Source organism: Telmatherina bonti (genome assembly GCF_933228915.1).
Source record: "Telmatherina bonti genome assembly, chromosome: 12".
NCBI classification, from domain to species: Eukaryota; Metazoa; Chordata; class Actinopteri; order Atheriniformes; family Telmatherinidae; genus Telmatherina; species Telmatherina bonti.
This window is the reverse complement of record NC_136610.1, coordinates 40,043,538-40,063,650: the sequence shown is the minus strand read 5'-3', so window position 1 is coordinate 40,063,650 and position 20,113 is coordinate 40,043,538.

Genomic DNA, 20,113 nt, shown 5'->3' with positions numbered 1-20,113 from the left:
TAGAACCAGACCCACTCTACATGTCTCGTCGTTTAATCGTTTCTCTTCTTCTCTCGTCGTTCAGCAGATGATTATAAAAACACATCATTCATCAGACGTCCCATTCTTTGGGGGACCCTGAAAGCAGCAGGTCCTTCCTGAACCTGCAGAAAGCTGTAGATCTGGGGTCCTTCATGTGTTCGGCTGCCGGCTGAGCCTGAATAAAAACGCTTTCTGACAAGTTTTTATTTATTAATTCTTTCTTCTTGTTTGTTTCAGATTTTTTCAAATTAACATTTAGATTAAAAGAATAAAACATTTATATATTTTATTTATTTTTTTGCATCTCAGTCCAGGATTTGGTCCTTGTTGCCCGGACCTCATGTCAAAGTGTCCTCGGGACCTGCCATGGTGAATGTAGGCTACGACAAGCCGCCTGGCTACATTATCATCAAGATTTTCTCTGCACTTTTTCTTTCATTTTTTTCCTTTTTTCAGTGAGAAAAACAATGTTTGATTTATTAGTTTAACAAACTTTGACGATCAGTTCTTTTTCTTAAACTGCTTTTATGTTTTGTTTCAATCAAACTAAAACTACATTAAATATTGTGGAATGATTTATGCTAAATTATCTTTAAATAATATTCTCTGTCGCTGCTAAAAGTTGACTTCCAGACGATGAACTGGCAGATTTAGTTTTTACCTTTAGACACAGAACTGTTTGAACCCCCCCACCCCCACCCCCATCCTGCCCCCCACCCCCACATAGCAGCCTGTATGTTCTGGCATCACCGCTCCACAGACATATGCTGACATCGTGGAGCGACATATGGTCCCATGGAGGCGAGCCGTTCTGCCGGGAGGTCTGCAGTCATTCCTGCATGTCCATGAAAGACCTGATTCTGTCCTGTGATTGGCTAATTGGATATTCATGTAAACAGGAAGCAGAACAGGTGGAACTGATAAACAGACTGGACGCTGTCTATAATACCAAGAATGTTTTTCTTTTTTCCTCATGACCACTTTTGTCTGACTGAAGTCAGAATCATTTCCTGAATGAAGACGTTTCTTCTCCTTTACAGTTTTTTTGCCTCATGAAAGCTGATTTTCTCCTTCAGAAGATGAAGGATAAATGTTGATGTGTTGACGCTGGAACCTTCGCTGTTCCACCTGGACATGCTGCCGGGGTGGCAGAACATACAATATGGCTGCCAAGAAGCTGTCACAAGACTCACAGTGGAACAGGACAACATGATGTTGCAACCCGACGGGAAGTCTGCAACCCGACGGGAGGTCTGCGACCCGACGGGAGGTCTGCGACCCGACGGGAGGTCTGCAACCCGACGGGAGGTCTGCAACCCGACGGGAGGTCTGCAACCTGACGGGAGGCCTGCAACCCGATGGGAAGTCTGCAACCTGACGGGAGGCCTGCAACCTGACGGGAGGTCTGCAACCCGACGGGAGGTCTGCAACCCGACGGGAGGTCTGCAACCCGACGGGAGGTCTGCAACCCGACGGGAGGTCTGCAACCCGACGGGAGGTCTGCAACCTGACGGGAGGCCTGCAACCCGATGGGAAGTCTGCAACCTGACGGGAGGTCTGCAACCCGACGGGAAGTCTGCAACCCGATGGTAGGTCTGCAACCCGACGGGAGGTCTGCAACCCGACGGGAAGTCTGCAACCCGACGGGAGGTCTGCAACCTGACGGGAGGTCTGCAACCCGACGGGAAGTCTGCAACCTGACGGGAGGTCTGCAACCCGATGGTAGGTCTGCAACCCGACGGGAAGTCTGCAACCTGACGGGAGGTCTGCAACCCGATGGTAGGTCTGCAACCCGACGGGAGGTCTGCAACCTGACGGGAGGTCTGCAACCCGACGGGAGGTCTGCAACCCGACGGGAAGTCTGCAACCCGACGGGAGGTCTGCAACCCGACAGGAGGTCTGCAACCTGACGGGAGGTCTGCAACCTGACGGGAGGTCTGCAACCTGACGGGAGGTCTGCAACCTGACGGGAGGTCTGCAACCCGATGGTAGGTCTGCAACCCGACGGGAGGTCTGCAACCCGACGGTAGGTCTGCAACCCGACGGGAGGTCTGCAACCCGACGGGAGGTCTGCAACCCGACGGGAGGTCTGCAACCCGACGGGAGGTCTGCAACCCGACGGGAGGTCTGCAACCCGACGGGAGGTCTGCAACCCGACGGGAGGTCTGCAACCCGACGGAAAGTCTGCAACCCGACGGGAGGTCTGCAACCCGACGGAAAGTCTGCAACCCGACGGGAGGTCTGCAACCCGACGGGAGGTCTGCAACCCGACGGAAAGTCTGCAACCCGACGGAAAGTCTGCAACCCGACGGGAAGTCTGCAACCCGACGGGAAGTCTGCAACCCGACGGGAGGTCTGCAACCCGACGGGAGGTCTGCAACCCGACGGGAGGTCTGCAACCCGACGGGAGGTCTGCAACCCGACGGGGGGTCTGCAACCCGACGGGAGGTCTGCAACCTGACGGGAGGTCTGCAACCCGATGGTAGGTCTGCAACCCGATGGTCGGTCTGCAACCTGACGGGAGGCCTGCAACCCGATGGTAGGTCTGCAACCCGACAGGAGGTCTGCAACCCGATGGTAGGTCTGCAACCCAACGGGAGGTCTGCAACCTGACGGGAGGTCTGCAACCCGACGGGGGGTCTGCAACCCGATGGTAGGTCTGCAACCCAACGGGAGGTCTGCAACCTGACGGGAGGTCTGCAACCCGACAGGAGGTCTGCAACCCGATGGTAGGTCTGCAACCCAACGGGAGGTCTGCAACCTGACGGGAGGTCTGCAACCCGACGGGGGGTCTGCAACCCGATGGTAGGTCTGCAACCCGATGGTCGGTCTGCAACCTGACGGGAGGCCTGCAACCCGATGGTAGGTCTGCAACCTGACGGGAGGCCTGCAACCCGACGGTAGGTCTGCAACCTGACGGGAGGCCTGCAACCCGACGGTAGGTCTGCAACCTGACGGGAAGTCTGCAACCCGACGGGAGGTCTGCAACCCGACGGGAGGTCTGCAACCCGACGGTAGGTCTGCAACCTGACGGGAGGTCTGCAACCCGATGGTAGGTCTGCAACCTGACGGGAGGCCTGCAACCCGACGGGAGGTCTGCAACCCAACGGGAAGTCTGCAACCCGACGGGAGGTCTGCAACCCGACGGGAAGTCTGCAACCCGACGGGAGGTCTGCAACCCGACGGGAGGTCTGCAACCCGACGGGAGGTCTGCAACCCAACGGGAAGTCTGCAACCCGACGGGAGGTCTGCAACCCGACGGTAGCTCTGCAACCTGACGGGAGGCCTGCAACCCGATGGTAGGTCTGCAACCCAACGGGAAGTCTGCAACCCGACGGGAGGTCTGCAACCCGACGGGAGGTCTGCAACCCGACGGTAGGTCTGCAACCCGACGGGAGGTCTGCAACCCGACGGGAGGTCTGCAACCTGACAGGAGGCCTGCAACCCGATGGTAGGTCTGCAACCCAACGGGAAGTCTGCAACCTGACGGGAGGCCTGCAACCCGACGGGAGGTCTGCAACCCGACGGGAGGCCTGCAACCCGACGGGAGGTCTGCAACCCAACGGGAAGTCTGCAACCCGACGGGAGGTCTGCAACCCAACGGGAAGTCTGCAACCCGACGGGAGGTCTGCAACCCGACGGGAGGTCTGCAACCCGACGGGAGGTCTGCAACCCGACGGGGGGTCTGCAACCCGACGGGAGGTCTGCAACCCGACGGGAGGTCTGCAACCCGACGGGAGGTCTGCAACCCGACGGGAGGTCTGCAACCCGACGGGGAGTCTGCAACCCGACGGGAGGTCTGCAACCCGACGGGAGGTCTGCAACCCGACGGGAGGTCTGCAACCCGACGGGAGGTCTGCAACCCGACGGGGGGTCTGCAACCCGACGGGAGGTCTGCAACCCGACGGGGGGTCTGCAACCCGACGGGGGGTCTGCAACCCGACGGGAGGTCTGCAACCCGACGGGAGGTCTGCAACCCGACGGGGGGTCTGCAACCCGACGGGGGGTCTGCAACCCGACGGGAGGTCTGCAACCCGACGGGGGGTCTGCAACCCGACGGGAGGTCTGCAACCCGACGGGAGGTCTGCAACCCGACGGGGGGTCTGCAACCTGACGGGAGGTCTGCAACCCGACAGGAGGTCTGCAACCCGACGGGGGGTCTGCAACCTGACGGGAGGTCTGCAACCCGACAGGAGGTCTGCAACCCGACGGGGGGTCTGCAACCAGGAAGCAACAAGGAAGCATTGATTTGGTGAGACAGGCAGTGAAAATGTTGCAGCTGTCTGGTGAATCACAGCAGCACTAACGTACAAACATATCAGGACTACATGAGAGGATTCTGTCTGAGTCGGGCCTTGTTCTCATTAAGAGTGATGAAAACGTGAGCGTGCGCTCTTTATCTCTAGAGAATGATACCATGAAGCTTCTCCACTTGTCGGTCATTATGCATGAGTTTCATTTAAAATGGGTCAGGATTTTTGCAAGTCTGCAGCAAAGAGAAGCAGCAAGCAACCGTGTTTGCATAATATGATGAAAAGGCTATTTTGTTATGCAAGAAAATGTTCCTTTAAAAATTAAACACTTTTTGATCAAAAAGAGAATGATTCCTTGTGTTAAAACGGTATTAAAGATTTCTGAGCAAAGCCAGATGAAGTCCAGCTGAGTTGAAATGTTAAGGATCGGGATGGACTAAACACTGAAAACACTCCAAACCAGCCTCTGTGTCACTGAACAGTAACTGAACAATGCCAGACTAGAATTTGGCAACCTCGAAGGAGACATTTGTTTCTCAAGAGCTGCTTCTCCAAGCCAGAAGTTGTTTATAAAGAGGAGAAAATGAGACATTGTTCTGATCACAAACACGACAAAACACAGAAATAAATGAAATACTGCAGATCTATTGCTCTGGTCATAAGTCGCGTTTCTGCTCTATTTTTATTAAAGGTTGTCATTTATTGGTGTGTGTGGGTAACAGGAAGGCAGTCTATATCCTATAGTTTCCATCTTTTCATGGGTTTCACTGACATCACAGATGTTTTGTGGCCGCCACCTTTAGGACCTAGCGCCATCAACTGACCGAAGAAAATATGGCAATCGCACATCTCTCCAAGAGAAAAAGAGAGTTTTTTTTTTTTTTAAATCAGCATTTTAGGTTTCGATCCATGTCTTTTACCAACTGAGTTACTAACTCCTCTAAAATCAGCCCAACTTTTACCAAATTTGTCTTTTGCAGACGTTTTCATTTATTTAATTCATAATCCATCCCCCTACACCGGCCAATCCCTGAAGGCATATAAGAGTACCGACGCCTACCGTTACTTTACATCAGGATGGGTAACTGATGCCAAACTTCACCATCTGATGGACAAACATATTTTCTTCATCACAGGAAAGGTACGTCTTCATTCACTGTTTTGCTAGCTTAATATGCGGTTTAAACTGGGAAAGTTACGTTTGCGATCTCCTTTTGTCTCGCTGTGTTTATTTATGCGCCGTAGTTTGCTGTCCGAAAAAAAACAACCATAAAGCGGGACAGATGGCATTTATTTATTTATTCTTTAACTGTTTCGTTATAATTAATGTTGAAATACCCAAATAATCTATAATACCCTGATTATCTGACACTGAACATAATCAAAAGCCGGTATTCTCGCTGGAGCACTAACCCTACGTTTTCTTCTTGTGTTTGTGTGGCTGTGTTGTAAACTTCAGGTAAAACATTGACAGAGTCTGAGTCTGACCCCAGACGTCCCTGGATCACGGTGCAGGAGGACGAGACCGTCGTCACGGCTCACTGCAGGCTTGGGTTCTCATGCGGCAGCCTTCACGTAATCAGCGGTAGCTGCTGTTGAGGTGAGAAGCGGACAGGCCAGAAACCCTGTGCTTGGACTCAGCCGAGTAGCACATCTGTTCAGGGACTTCCACATGAAGAGCTAAACATCAGCTTTTCTCATAAAGAGCCCCGCCAGACTGGAGCTCCTGGTCCTGACATCATACCATCAGATGAAGAGTGCCAGAGATTTCTGGACATGCTACATGACAGCGAGAAGCAGGAGTCCAAGCCCAAAAGAAGAGCGATCCTGTCTGTTTCAGAGGAACACTCCTACAGGTCAGACAGATCAGAACTTTCCTCCAAGTCATGGTTTATTCATTTTCTCTGTTTTCCTCTGTGATGCCGCTGGACCTGCCCACTCCTCTGTCCAACTTGTTCTCAAGCTCCCGGCTTCAGATGGTCCTCCCTCCTGGTTGAGGGCCATGGTCTTTAACAATCTTCATCTCACACAGCAACAGGTATTGGAAACCTGAATCGGAACATTTCAAATTATTTGGAGTATTTAGCTGTAAATATTTAAAGGTAACATCATTTCAGTTTGGGAGAAATGGAACAAAAGTTTTATTTTTCATTTGGAAAGTTGTACTGTGGCTGCTTCATCAGTGTGCTTTAGAACTATATTCATGTGTCACTGTTTGTTTCCAGTGTGATGGTTGAGGAAGAGACCAGGGAGCAAAGTAAAGGTTTGGTTTGACCAGAGGAAGAGTCGCATCATCACTTTTTAGCATCTTTGATCAGAAGGATTTGCTATCCCCGTCCCTCCCAAGGTACATAGATAAGTTTGACAGGAGACCTCTGCACAGCTTCCAGTACATCTACTGAGAATGTAATGCCAGAGAACCATGCATTCAGCAGGATCCAATGAGTTCAAACTTTAGTTGTTCAAATTTTGATTCCCATTTCGTATTACAATCTTTGTCAGATGGGGTCAGGTGTGCGAGGAGGCAGCAAGAGCAAGCTATGCTGCAGGACCACCACAAAAGCCTCCAAGTAAGGGTTTCAGGGTTCATCATCAACCCAGAATACCCCTGGATTGGAGCTTCACCAGATGGTTGGAGCTTCACCAGATGGTTTGGTTTCCTGTGCTTGCCATGGTGATGGCGTTTCAGAACCAAGATGCCCCTTTAGGACCCGTCTCTGCTCCCTCAGCCAGAACCGCCAGGATCCATCTTTCTGTCTTGCCATGGGAGGGGATGTGGTTATGTCTCTGAAACCCAACCACAAGTACATGTACCAAGTGCATGTTGCAGAGGCAAGCTACTGCGACTTCATGGTTTGGACACTGCAGGAAGCTTTCACCCAGCGCATCTCGTATAATCCTGCCTTCTTCCACGATGCCTACAGCAAAGTGGTGGAATTTATCAAGAGAGGGGCGCTACCAGAGCTGCTGGGAAAATGCTACACAGCTCCTCGCCTCAGTTCCACAACCACTGAACCGGGATGCAGTCACGATCAACCGGCAGACTGAGATTCCATCGTCTGGAAGCTGCTGACAGAAGAACTTTCACAGATCCTGCATGATCCTGGTGCCCACAGCAATGTGTGCAGAGAGCAGGTTCAGCAACAGTTTGCATGTTCAGAGTTTGTTTTTCATGTCATTTGTTTTCATTTTAACAGATAAAATCCTCAAAGATTTATTTCACTGTGATCATTTCATTTATACAACTTTGGAATTTAAGTACAAGTGTGTTGAACAAAGAGAGTACTGAATAATTTTTCGGCAGGTTTACTGACTAAATAAGCCGTTACTTTAGACTGACAATTAAATATTTAAGTTTCAAACAAGTAAACTCATCTCAATATTAAAACCCATCCATCCATCCATCTTCTGTCGCTTATCCGGGGTCGGGTCACGGGGGCAGCAGCCTAAGCAGGGAAGCCCAGACTTCCCTCTCCCCAGCCACATTTACCAACTCTGCGGGGGGGATCCCGAGGCGTTCCCAGGCCAGCCGAGAGATATAATCCCTCCAGCGGGTCCTGGGTCTTCCCCGGGGTCTCCTCCCAGAGGGACGTGCCTGGAACACCTCACCAGGGAGGTCCAGGAGGCATCCTGACCAGATGCCAGAGCCACCTCAACTGCTTCCTCTCCATGCGGAGGAGCAGCGGCTCTACTCTGATCTCCTCCCGGATGACTGAGCTCCTCACCCTATCTCTAAGGGAGAGCCCGGCCACCCTGCGGAGGAAACTCATTTCAGCCGCCTGTATACGAGATCTCGTTCTTTCGGTCACGACCCACAGCTCATGACCATAGGTGAGGGTAGGAACGTAGATCGACTGATAAATCGAGAGCTTCGCCTTCTGGCTCAGCTCCTTCTTCACCACGACAGACCGGTGCAGAGTCCGCATTACTGCAGACGCCGCACCGATCCGTCTGTCCATCTCACGCTCCATCCTTCCCTCACTTAACAAGACCCCGAGATATTTAAACTCCTCCACTTGAGGCAGGACCTGACTCCCGACCCGGAGAGGGCAATCCACCCTATTCCGGCTGAGGACCATGGTCTCAGATTTGGAGGTGCTGATTCTCATCCCAGCTGCTTCACACTCAGCCGCGAATCACTCAAGCGAGAGCTGGAGATCACGACCAGATGAAGCCAACAGGACCACATCATCTGCAAAAAGCAGAGACCCAATCCTGAGGCCACCAAGTCGGATCCCCTCAACACCTCGGCTGCACCTAGAAATTCTGTCCATATAAGTTATGAACAGAATCGGTGATAAAGGGCAGCCTTGGCGGAGTCCAACCCTCACCGGAAACGAATCCGACTTACTACCGGCAATGTGGACCAAGCTCTGACACCTGTCGTACAGGGACCGGACAGCCCTTACAAGGGGGTCCGGTACCCCATACTCCCGGAGTACCCCCCACAGGAGCCCCCGGGGGACACGGTCGAATGCCTTCTCCAGGTCCACAAAGCACATGTAGACTGGTTGGGCAAACTCCCATGCTCCCTCCAGGACCCCAAAGAGGGTATAGAGCTGGTCCACTGTTCCACGACCAGGACGAAAACCACACTGCTCCTCCTCAATCCGGGATTCGACTATCCGGCGGACCCTCCTCTCCAGGACCCCTGAATAGACCTTACCAGGGAGGCTGAGGAGTGTGATTCCCCTGTAATTGGAACACACCCTCCGGTCCCCCTTCTTAAAAAGGGGGACCACCACCCCAGTCTGCCAATCCAGCAGTACTGCCCCCGAGTCCCGAGTGAGGCGGGGGACATTGAGTCCGAATGGGCTGTGTTCCGTGCCTCTATTGCCGAGGCGGCCAGCCGGAGCTGTGGCTGTAAGGTCGTTGGTGCCTGTCGTGGCGGTAATCCCAGGACTCGTTGGTGGACACCAGCAGTGAGGGATGCCGTCAAGCTGAAGAAGGAGTCCTATCGGGCCTTCTTGGCCTGTGGGACTCTGGAGACAGCTCATGGGTACCGGCGGGCTAAGCGGCATGCGGGTTCGGCTGTTGCCGAGGCAAAAACTCGGGCATGGGAGGAGTTCGGCGAGGTCATGGAGAAAGACTTCGAGGAGATTCTGGTCCACCATCCGGCGGCTCAGGAGGGGGAAGCAGTGCTCCATCAACACTGTGTACAGTGGAGATGGGGAGCTGCTGACCTCAACTCGGGACGTTGTGGGTCGGTGGAAGGAATACTTCGAAGACCTCCTCAATCCTACCAACACGTCTTCCGATGAGGAAGCAGAACTGGTGGACTCAGGGGTGGACTCTCCAATCTCTGGGGCTGAAGTCGCTGAGGTGGTCAAAAAGCTCCTTGGCGGCAAGGCCCCGGGGGTGGATGAGATCCGCCCGGAGTTCCTTAAGGCTCTGGATGCTGTGGGGCTGTCCTGGCTGACACGCCTCTGCAGCATTGCGTGGACATCAGGGGCAGTACCGCTGGATTGGCAGACAGATCTGACCGGCCTCCTCCCCGACCATCTGAGCCAACTCACCACCAGGTGGTGATCAGTTGAAGCTCCGCCCCCCTCTTCACCCGAGTGTCCAAGGCATGTGGCCGCAGGTCAGACGAGACGACTACAAAATCGATCATCGAACTGCGGCCCAGGGAATCCTAATGCCAGGTGTACATATGGACACTCTTATGTTGGAACATGGTGTTCGTTATGGACAATCCATGATGAGCACAGAAGTCAAATAACAAAACACCATTTGGGTTCAGAGGGGGGGGACCATGCCTCCCAATCACTCCCCTCCAGGTCTCACTGTCATTGCCCACGTGAGCATTGAAGTCCCCCAGCAGAACTATGGAGTCCCCAGAAGGAGCACCCTCCAGCACTCCCTCCAAGGACTCCAGAAAGGGTGGGTACTCTGAACTGCTGTTTGGTGCATAAGCACAGACAACAGTCAGGACCCGTCCCCCCACCCGGAGGCGGAGGGAAACTACCCTTTCATCCACCGGGGTAAACCCCAACGTGCAGGCACCAAGCTGGGGGCTGATGAGAATGCCCACACCTGCTCGGCGCCTCTCACCATGAGCAACTCCAGAGTGGAAGAAGGTCCAGCCCCTTTCGAGGGTACTGGTTCCAGAGCCCAAGCCATGCGTCGAGGTGAGTCCAACTATATCTAGTCGGAACCGCTCAACCTCGCGCACAAGCTCAGGTGACGTTCCACGTCCCTAGAGCCAGCTTCTGCAGCCGGGGATCGGACTGCCAGGATCCCCGCCCCTTGCTGCCGCCCAGCTCACACTGCACCCGACCCCTACGGCTCCTCCCGCAGATGGTGACCCCACGGGAGGTGGGGCCCATGTAACCCTTTCGGGCTGAGCCCAACCGGGCCCCATGGGCGAAGGCCCGGCCACCAGACGCTCGCTCTCATACCCCACCTCCAGGCCTGGCTCCAGAGGGGGGTCCCAGTAACCCGCATCCGGGCAAGGGAACATTCCTGCCCAGGTTGGTCGTCATCGTAGAGGTCGATGAGCTGTGCTTGGTCTGGTCCCTCCCCTTGACACCTGTTTGCCATGGGTGACCCTACCAGAGGCATAAAGCCCCCGACAACATAGCTGCTAGGATCTTCAGGACACACAAACCCCTCCACCACGATAAGGTGACAGCTCAGGGAGGGGAATATTAAAACCCCAGCTGGCTAATTATATTTAAAGCTAGCAGAGGAGCTAATGTTTTTTAATGTGCTTTTACAATCTCCAATATTGCTTTAAAAATTGTTTGAAAGTGCAAACAAGCTAAATCAACTGGCAGGAGGGATAATTTGATCACTAAAAGCTGCTAAAAATAACTGGGTTCACTTTTTATCTGACTTAAAATGGCTCTTTGGAAGAAGCCCAGTATTGCCTAAAATGATTATTCTGCTTGTCTGTCCTTTCAATGAAACATTTATTATTGGCCATTATCAAACTTGTTGCTTTTATATTTAGGAAGATGCAGGTAAATGTACAATTTCTAACAAATAAAACATGAAATATTTCTTTTTTAAATACAACTTTTATTAAACCTTTTTGTTGAAACAAATTCTCAACAAATAAACCAAGAATTACTATAAACAGCAGAGACGGGAAGTGAGAACGAGAGGCCTCACTCTGTCAAGATTTATTAATCAATGAATAACTGACAACCTAAAAACACGGTTCTCATTGAAAAGTCGATTAATCAGTAATAAATTGACTAATGGCTGAAGCCAAAAAGAGCATCACGTTCCTGCACACACACGTTACTCTGACGGGACAACAGATGGACAGATGTTGTACAGAGAACAGCACTCTGACTATCTCATCCAGCGATGTGAGCTTTCCTGCAGTTGATGTCTGCCACAGAGAAATGGGTATTTGAAGAATTGTGTACTTGTTCCTCACGAGACCAATGACCTCAACGTGGATCCGAACAGCTGCAAGTCCCCTGGAATCCTAAAGTTGGGTAGGATGCAGTTGCTGTTTCCACTTAGTAAAGGCAGGTATTTTAAGGTGACTGCATCTCTTACGGTGAAGCCTCTGTCTGCCAGGACCACATCGCCAGGGGACAGATGTTCCAGGTAGCCAGAGTTTTCAGTCATGTACTTGTCACTGGTTCGCCCTCCCCAACCACTAGACACCAAAGATATGACTCCTTGTGGGGTAATTATTAGGTACTTTGCCGAATTGTGATGTTTGTATTGTGAATAGGTCTGTTCTCCGGCTCTCATGTTTTTAGGTCTTTCAATATAAATGTCAAAACAATCGATTATGGACGTACAGTTTCTGAAGTTACTGGACCTAAAGCACATTGGTAGACTCATCTGAATCTGCTCTTTTGGGGGCCATTCTATTAATCTGGACAATCTATCATGTAAAACATCTAATGTACTGTTAAAAACACGGCTCACAGTTGGCTTGGACACATTAAACATATAAGAAAAGAAAAGAAGCGGCATGTTCGTCTCATTCTCATAAGCGTCATGAAGCAGCTTTGAAAGGGAGACAGTCCATGTCCAACTTGAAGGAATCCCGGAGCAAAGCTGAAAACAACCATAAGTTTGGCATGAGATGGAAGGCCAGTTAAGTCCTGCACCATGTTATCATTGTTTGCAAAGGCTTCCTGGCTGAAGGAGAACTGGCTGACCTTTTGTCTTAGCTGACAAACTTCTGCTCTCAGTGCTCGGCAGTCTTCTGTCAGTCTCTTCACAGTGGCCTGGCAGGCTGCACCGGTGCAACATGGTTTCCCTGCAGTAGCGGTGGTCGGTGGCCTCACCTGGATCCTCTTCAGTCATGTCCTCATGGTCGGTGTGAGGATCACTAATGATGCCACTGGCAGCCACCATCCCAACATCTTGTACTGCACCTAGTTTCCGTTTGAGTGCTTGTGTTTGCTCAAACTTCCTGTAAGCGTACAGTTTCTTTTGCCGTTGCTCAGGTGTAACGAAGGCAAACAAGCATGGAACATAATCAGGGTGAAGGGGTTGTCACTCTTTTTACCTGCAGCAGTACAGTAGATACAAAAACAAGTTAGAACAATAATTGTAATTACTAACTCTAACTTGTAATTGACTGGGTCGATAATAATTTAATATCAATATTTTAAACTAATTGCGTTCACTGATCGCAACTTCTTAATCTTGATCAAGATTGTTAGCATGCTAACGCTAAGTTACATAGGTACTCACCCGAAATAAAGTGTTCAGCACAAAGCCGTGAATGTTTAGTGGGAGTCCAGTGATCCCGTCTTCTGGCAGCAATCCACCTCTGTCTTCGTTCGTTTTCTTTAGAGATGTTATAAAACATAATTGCTGTTTGTTTTCCCTTCGCGTTATCGCAACCGACCGCACAGCGTATAGACAGCATGATTACAACGTACTTCCGGTCTCAGGACGGTCCTAAAGATAGCACTGCTGAAACGCAGTGGCGTCACATGAAACCCAAGAATAACCTCTAGTTTCCATCTATAACCTCTAGTTTCCATATATGCCTTCTAGTTTCCGTCTATATCCTATAGTTTCTATCTATAGCTTTTGGTTTCCATCCAGAGTCTCTACTTTCCATCTATAGCCTCTAGTTTACATCTATACCCTCTAGTTTCCATCCATAGCTTTTGGTTTCCATCTATAGCCTCTAGTTTCCACATATAGTCTCTAGTTTCCATCTATACCTTCTAGTTTCCATCTATAGCCTCTACTTTCCATGTATAGCCTCCAGTTTCCATCTATAGCCTCTAGTTTCCATCTATAGCCTCTAGTTTCCATATATAGTCTCTAGTTTCCATCTATACCTTCTATTTTCCATCTATAGCCTCTAGTTTCCATCTATAGCCTCTAGTTTCCATCTATAGCCTCTAGTTTCCATCTATATCCTATAGTTTCCATCTATAGCCTCTACTTTCCATCTATAGCCTCTACTTTCCATATATAGCCTCTAGTTTCCATCTATATCCTAGAGTTTCCATCTATAGCCTCTACCTTCCATCTATAGCCTCTACTTTCCATCTATAGCCTCTAGTTTCCATCTATATCCTCGAGTTTCCATCTATAGCCTCTACTTTCCATGTATAGCCTCCAGTTTCCATCTATAGCCTCTAGTTTCCATCTATAGCCTCTAGTTTCCATATATAGTCTCTAGTTTCCATCTATACCTTCTATTTTCCATCTATAGCCTCTAGTTTCCATCTATAGCCTCTAGTTTCCATCTATAGCCTCTAGTTTCCATCTATATCCTATAGTTTCCATCTATAGCCTCTACTTTCCATCTATAGCCTCTACTTTCCATATATAGCCTCTAGTTTCCATCTATATCCTAGAGTTTCCATCTATAGCCTCTACCTTCCATCTATAGCCTCTACTTTCCATCTATAGCCTCTAGTTTCCATCTATATCCTCGAGTTTCCATCTATAGCCTCTACTTTCCATCTATAGCCTCTAGTTTCCATATATAGTCTCTAGTTTCCATCTATACCTTCTATTTTCCATCTATAGCCTCTAGTTTCCATATAGCCTCTAGTTTCCATCTATAGCCTCTAGTTTCCATCTATAGCTTCTACTTTCCATCTATAGCCTCTAGTTTCCATCTATATCCTATAGTTTCCATCTATAGCTTCTAGTTTCCATATATAGTCTCTAGTTTCCATCTATATCCTATAGTTTCCATCTATAGCTTCTAGTTTCCATATATAGTCTCTAGTTTCCATCTATATCCTATAGTTTCCATCTATAGCTTCTAGTTTCCATATATAGTCTCTAGTTTTCATCTATATCCTATCATTTCCATCTATAGCCTCTACTTTCCATCTATAGCCTCTAGTTTCCATATATAGCCTCTAGTTTCCATCTATACCTTCTAGTTTCCATCTATACTCTCTAATTTCCACCTATAGCCTCTACTTTCCATCTATAGCCTCTACTTTTCATCTATACCCACTAATTTCCATCTACAGCCTCTAGTTTCCATCTGTAGCCTTTAGTTTCCCACCTATAGCCTCGGCTTTCCATCTAAGGCCTCTAGTTTCCATCTATAACCACTAGGTTCCATCTACAGCCTCTAGTTTCCATCTATAGCCTCTAGTTTCCATCTATACCCTCTATCTGTGGTGTTTGGCCGGAGGTGCTTCGGGTTTCTGACCAGATCCTGCAGCTGTTGCTGAGCTGACATGGTTTAGTCGCGTTAATGGGCACCTTTACTTGTTTCTGCAGATAATTAGGCACACTGCACCATCACATTTGCTTTAAAGCTGCAACTGGGACATTGTTTCCGCAGTAATGTTTTGTTTTAAACACAATCTGAAAGAAAAATCTTGTAGATGCTCAACGTCTAATGTGCACCCTGCTGTGTGACGTGCACATCAAGGGTAACATACATATCACACAGAAAACTCATACATTTAACTTCATGTAAACCAGATCTCATGCAGTTTCATACTAAAATCTTCATTTTAGACAAATGGCTTGTGGACAACTTTCCTGCCAGCATCAAGTACCTCAACACAACACTAAATAATCGATCACGTTTCTCTGACCCATGATACCTTTACACACATGTTCTTCCTGCGTGCTGTGTAATGGAGCTCTTCAGGAAATGTCAACATGAGGGACATGAACTGTCGGCTTTAACAGTTATTTTTCTGACAAAGGCAAACTGTACGCCTGCTGTGGGAAACTGCCAATGTCAGATACAAGCAGGATAAATATTTAAACATCAAACTGTACAGCTGGATCTGTCTTTGAAGTGTACACACATTTATTTCAATCATTGATGCAGCAGAGGGAGGCTGCTGCGGCTGCTCGCTACCCTGATGCTGTAAATCCATCATGCAGCTCAAAGACTTCTGCAGTTTTCTCATGAAGTCAGACACAACACACTAGTAACTTAAATAACTTCAACAGGAGTTTAAAAGAAATCTTCAATTTTTCCAGTGAAGCAACTTTCAGAGCTTTAAAAGGGTCAGAAAACCCAGATTTCTTTTAAAATAAGAAGGCCATAAAAATAAATGCAAATTGGAATATTTGATATGAGGTTATTACAGCCTTGACTAGCTCAAAAACTGATAACAATATTCTTGTGGAGTTATTTTTACTTTTGGAGATATGAGCATTTATTGGGCATTTTTTAAAATAGCTGACTTTTTCAGCTTCAACACCAAAACAGTACCTGTATGGTGGTGGCCAACCAACCAGACATAGTTTGAGTTTATTTCAGTCAGAAGTGAAACACTTATTAAAGCCAAACCCTATTACAACTTTGTTACAACTTAATGCAGCAAACTTACAGCTAGTTCAGCAAGAAGAAAATAGTTTCAAACTAAATTTAAAGTAAATTTTCAGTAGTCATACATGCATTTCTTCCATTAATTCCACTCAAATGACTTACTTTTAAGGAATGAGACAAAACCAATAAAAATGAAAGATTATATTTTGGTAAATTCTAAAACTCTATATTTGATTATTCTTTTATATTCAAACATTGTTTTAAATACTTTAATTAAAGTGGAGCTTTTCAATGTAACTTTGCCCGGCTATTCCATACATCTCCACCTCTGACTGAGATACATCTGCTTTTCATGTCTGTTCTGTTTGATAAACATGGATTCTCTTAGATTATAGCAGGTCTCTCTGGATTTAAACCTTTGTTGAGGACAGTCGGGAGCTTGTTGTCATGATCCTTGTACATAACTACAGCTGTGCAAAGATCAACTAAATCACTACATTTTAATATATTTAGATCAATGAATAAAGAGTTAGTTGGAGCATAATAATCTGCATAATTTATTATTCTGACTACTTTCTTTTGGAGAATAAAAATGGGTTGGTTAACTGTTTTATAATTATTTCCCCACAGTTCCACACAATAACTTAGGTATGGAAGAAAGGGGGTATTGTACAATAAGGGGAGTGATTTTTTTTTAATTGACATTCACCTTATTTTTACACAATATATCAATTATTTTTGTTACTTTAGTTTTATCGTAATTCATATAAACTTTCTAATTTAATCTTTCATCAATATGCACCCCCAAAAAATTAATATGGTACACCATCTCAATTTCCATTTGGTTAATCTTTCATTTTGTTGGATTATGAATTTTCCTATCATCAAATAGAATATATTTAGTTTTGTTCACATCCATTGATAATTTATAATAGTCAAACCATTTTTTTTTTTTCAAATTTCTAGTTCTTTTGCAACTATATTTAATAAATACATTATATTCTGTCCAGAACAACAGAGGCTAGTGTCATCAGCAAACAGAATACACTTCATGTTCCCAAGGACCGAGCACATGTCATTGAAATGCATAATAAACCATTTTGGCCCCAGGACAGAGCCCTGGAGGACTCCGTGACTTACAAACTGCTGTTCAGACCTAAGATATTTTATTTGTACGTATTGCTGTCTGCCATTTGGATAACTTCTTATCCAGTCATAAGTGAAACCATATTGTTCCATGTTTGATAAAAGTAAGTTGTGATCTATCGTATCAAAGGCCTTGCTTAGATCGACAAAAACACCCACTGTATTCTCACTTATCTGTTATCACCTCCATGACTGCCATAGAGGTCGACCTCTTTGCCCTAAAACCAAACTGCCGATCATTAATTATATTATGCTCATCTATAAATCCATTCCTCCTTTTGTCAAACAATTTTTCGATCTATAAGTTGTAAATTTGTCTACATCTCTGCTTTTTAAGAATGGTATTACTTTTGCGGTTTTCATATTTATTGGAAAAATACTTGTGAGAAAAGATTGATTACAAATGTATGTTAATGGTGCAACAATACATTCAATAGTTTCTTTTACCAGTATCATATGTAAATCAAAGCTATCTGTAGATCTAGGTTTTAAATGTATTCACAATATGTATGATTTCATTTTCATTTACTACTCTAATAAAAAAAAGACTTTACATTGCTTTGAATGTTGCTGATCCCTCCTTCCATATTATCCGGTGGTGTGATGATTCTCGGGCATGAGTAGGCCATACTTCAAGGAATTTATTAAATGCGTTTACTGTTTCTATAGTATAGTACATTATTTTTCCATCTTTAACAAAGTACTTGGGATAATCTGACTTCTTCATTCTGTTTTTAGGTATGATATTTAAAACTTTCCATGTTATCTCTCTGTTCTTCTGACAATTTATTGTAGTATTCTTTTTCACTTTTTCACTTGACCAGAGCCGTTTCAGGTCTGTGATGAGGTCGAAAGCCTGACTGGAATTTATCAAGATTTCCATTTTTATTAAAGAAGTCATGAATCTGATTGAACACAACTTTCTCAGTCATCTTGGATATAAAAGAGAGGTTAGAGACAGGTCTGTAGTTGTTCATTACTGAGGCATCCAAAGTCCTTTTCTTTAGGAGGCTTAATAGCAGCTATCTTTAGAGACTTGGGAAAAATACCTAATGCCAGTGAGCTGTTGACAACAAGCAGGAGATTCTTTCTACAGAGGTAAAAACTACTTTTAAGAAGTTGGATGGCATCAAGTTGCATTTCTCAGTGGAGAGGAGGTCTGGGTAGAACTGTTTAGGAGGATTTGTAAGTTTTTCTGTCATAGCAAACAGAGTGCGGGGATTGTTAACATTCTTGTTAATCATGTGAGACAGATACCGCTCTCTGGCCCTGCGCAGCTCATTGTTATAATCTCCCAGGGTTTGTTTGTACAGCTCATAATGAATCTGAAGGTTTGTTTTCCTCCACTTGCGTTCTGCTTTTCTGCATTCTCTTTTTAGGTTTACAACCAAACTGGTATTTCGCCATGGTGTCTTCTGTTTGCTTAAGTTACTCTTGGTTCTTATCGGTGCTACAGCATCCATCACATTCAAGATTTTCAGATTGAAATTATCCAGGAGTCCATCCACTGACTCTGCAGTCGTTGGCAACAGAGCTACGGCCTTGATAAACTCTGCACTTGTTCTTTCATTAATGAACCTCTTCCTAACAGAGAAGCAGGATGTTTGGACATTCTGGGTGATCAGTAAGTTAACAAGATACTGAAATAGTCCGACAGGTCAAATCAGAAACTGCAACAGAGGAAATATCAACACCTTTAGAAATAACCAGGTCTAGAATGTGGCCTCTAGTGTGGGTTGGTTCTTTTACATGTTCCCTTAAATCAAACATGTCCAATACAGGAGAGGTTTTTTTGGCAATACCATCTGTTGGTTCTGCTTCTTCGGATTGTGACTGTAGAAATAATTTGTAGAGGGTTTTTTTTTCTTACATGCATTAGCTATGGTCAGGATTAGGAGTAGCGTAAACCTCCTTCCACATCTGGTTGGATAGATCAGCTCTTAAAGCAGCCATGGCTACTGGAGTTCTGTTTCTCATCAATAGCCTCTTTCGGACAGAGACTCTCTACGAACAAAGTCCTTAGAACGAAGTGCATTCTAAGTCCTTAGAATGAATTGCGTTCTAAGGACTGCCCTTACCCCGAGAACCGTTTCATTTTGCATTCGGACATGAGTCTGAGATCCTTGATCGTTACCGATCTGACACAACCATCTGTGACAGTGACTTGTTATTCTAGTGCCAATCAGCAACAAAACAATCCGCGAAGAGGAAAGCAACACCAAGGAGCAAAATGGAGAGCGATTGTGTTGTTAGCCTGCTTAACAGGTTCGTTGATCCTGAATGATCGCTTCAGGCGGCTAACACAGATGCTGGACATCCACATAGAGAGAGCCAGGAGAAGAAGAACCGATCAGCAGATGATACTTCTTCGTTTAATGGAGAATGAAAGGAGAGCACAGCTCCGCAGACAACGGAGAGGACATGTAATTTTAACTTATTAAAGATCGTATCCATTTCGTATTAGTAAACGCATACGATGCTAATACGTTGTTTGTGTCGGTATGATTATAGTAGGTGTTATTTCAGGCTGTAGGTTTTTTGTAAATTGTGTTCTGTTTGCGTTTTAGAAGTTACTGCGCCTCGTTGTCCAACAACATCCACCGTCCGTCTGGGTCTGGAGTAGAGCTGCTGACTGGTGGCAAAAAGTTGTTCCCAGTTTAATCAGAGAGCAGCGGATAGAGAACTTCCGCATGTCCAGAGATGCACATCAGTACATCTGTCACCGCCTCAACACAGACTCTTCAACAGGAAGGGGTGGTATTCTATCATTACAAAATTTAAACAATCAATTGAATCAATTTTTTTACCTCTACCATGTGTTAGCATGACTGAGAGTCCCCCTTTAAGCCTTACTCAAAAACAACCCTCGGTTTCTTTTCAGCACTGTAGCCGGGCTTACTAGGAGCCGGAGCGCTGTGGAGCCATGTATTCCTTTCTCACTTAGCTGTGATGATTTCATGTATTTTTTCAGGAATAAAATTGACACTATTAG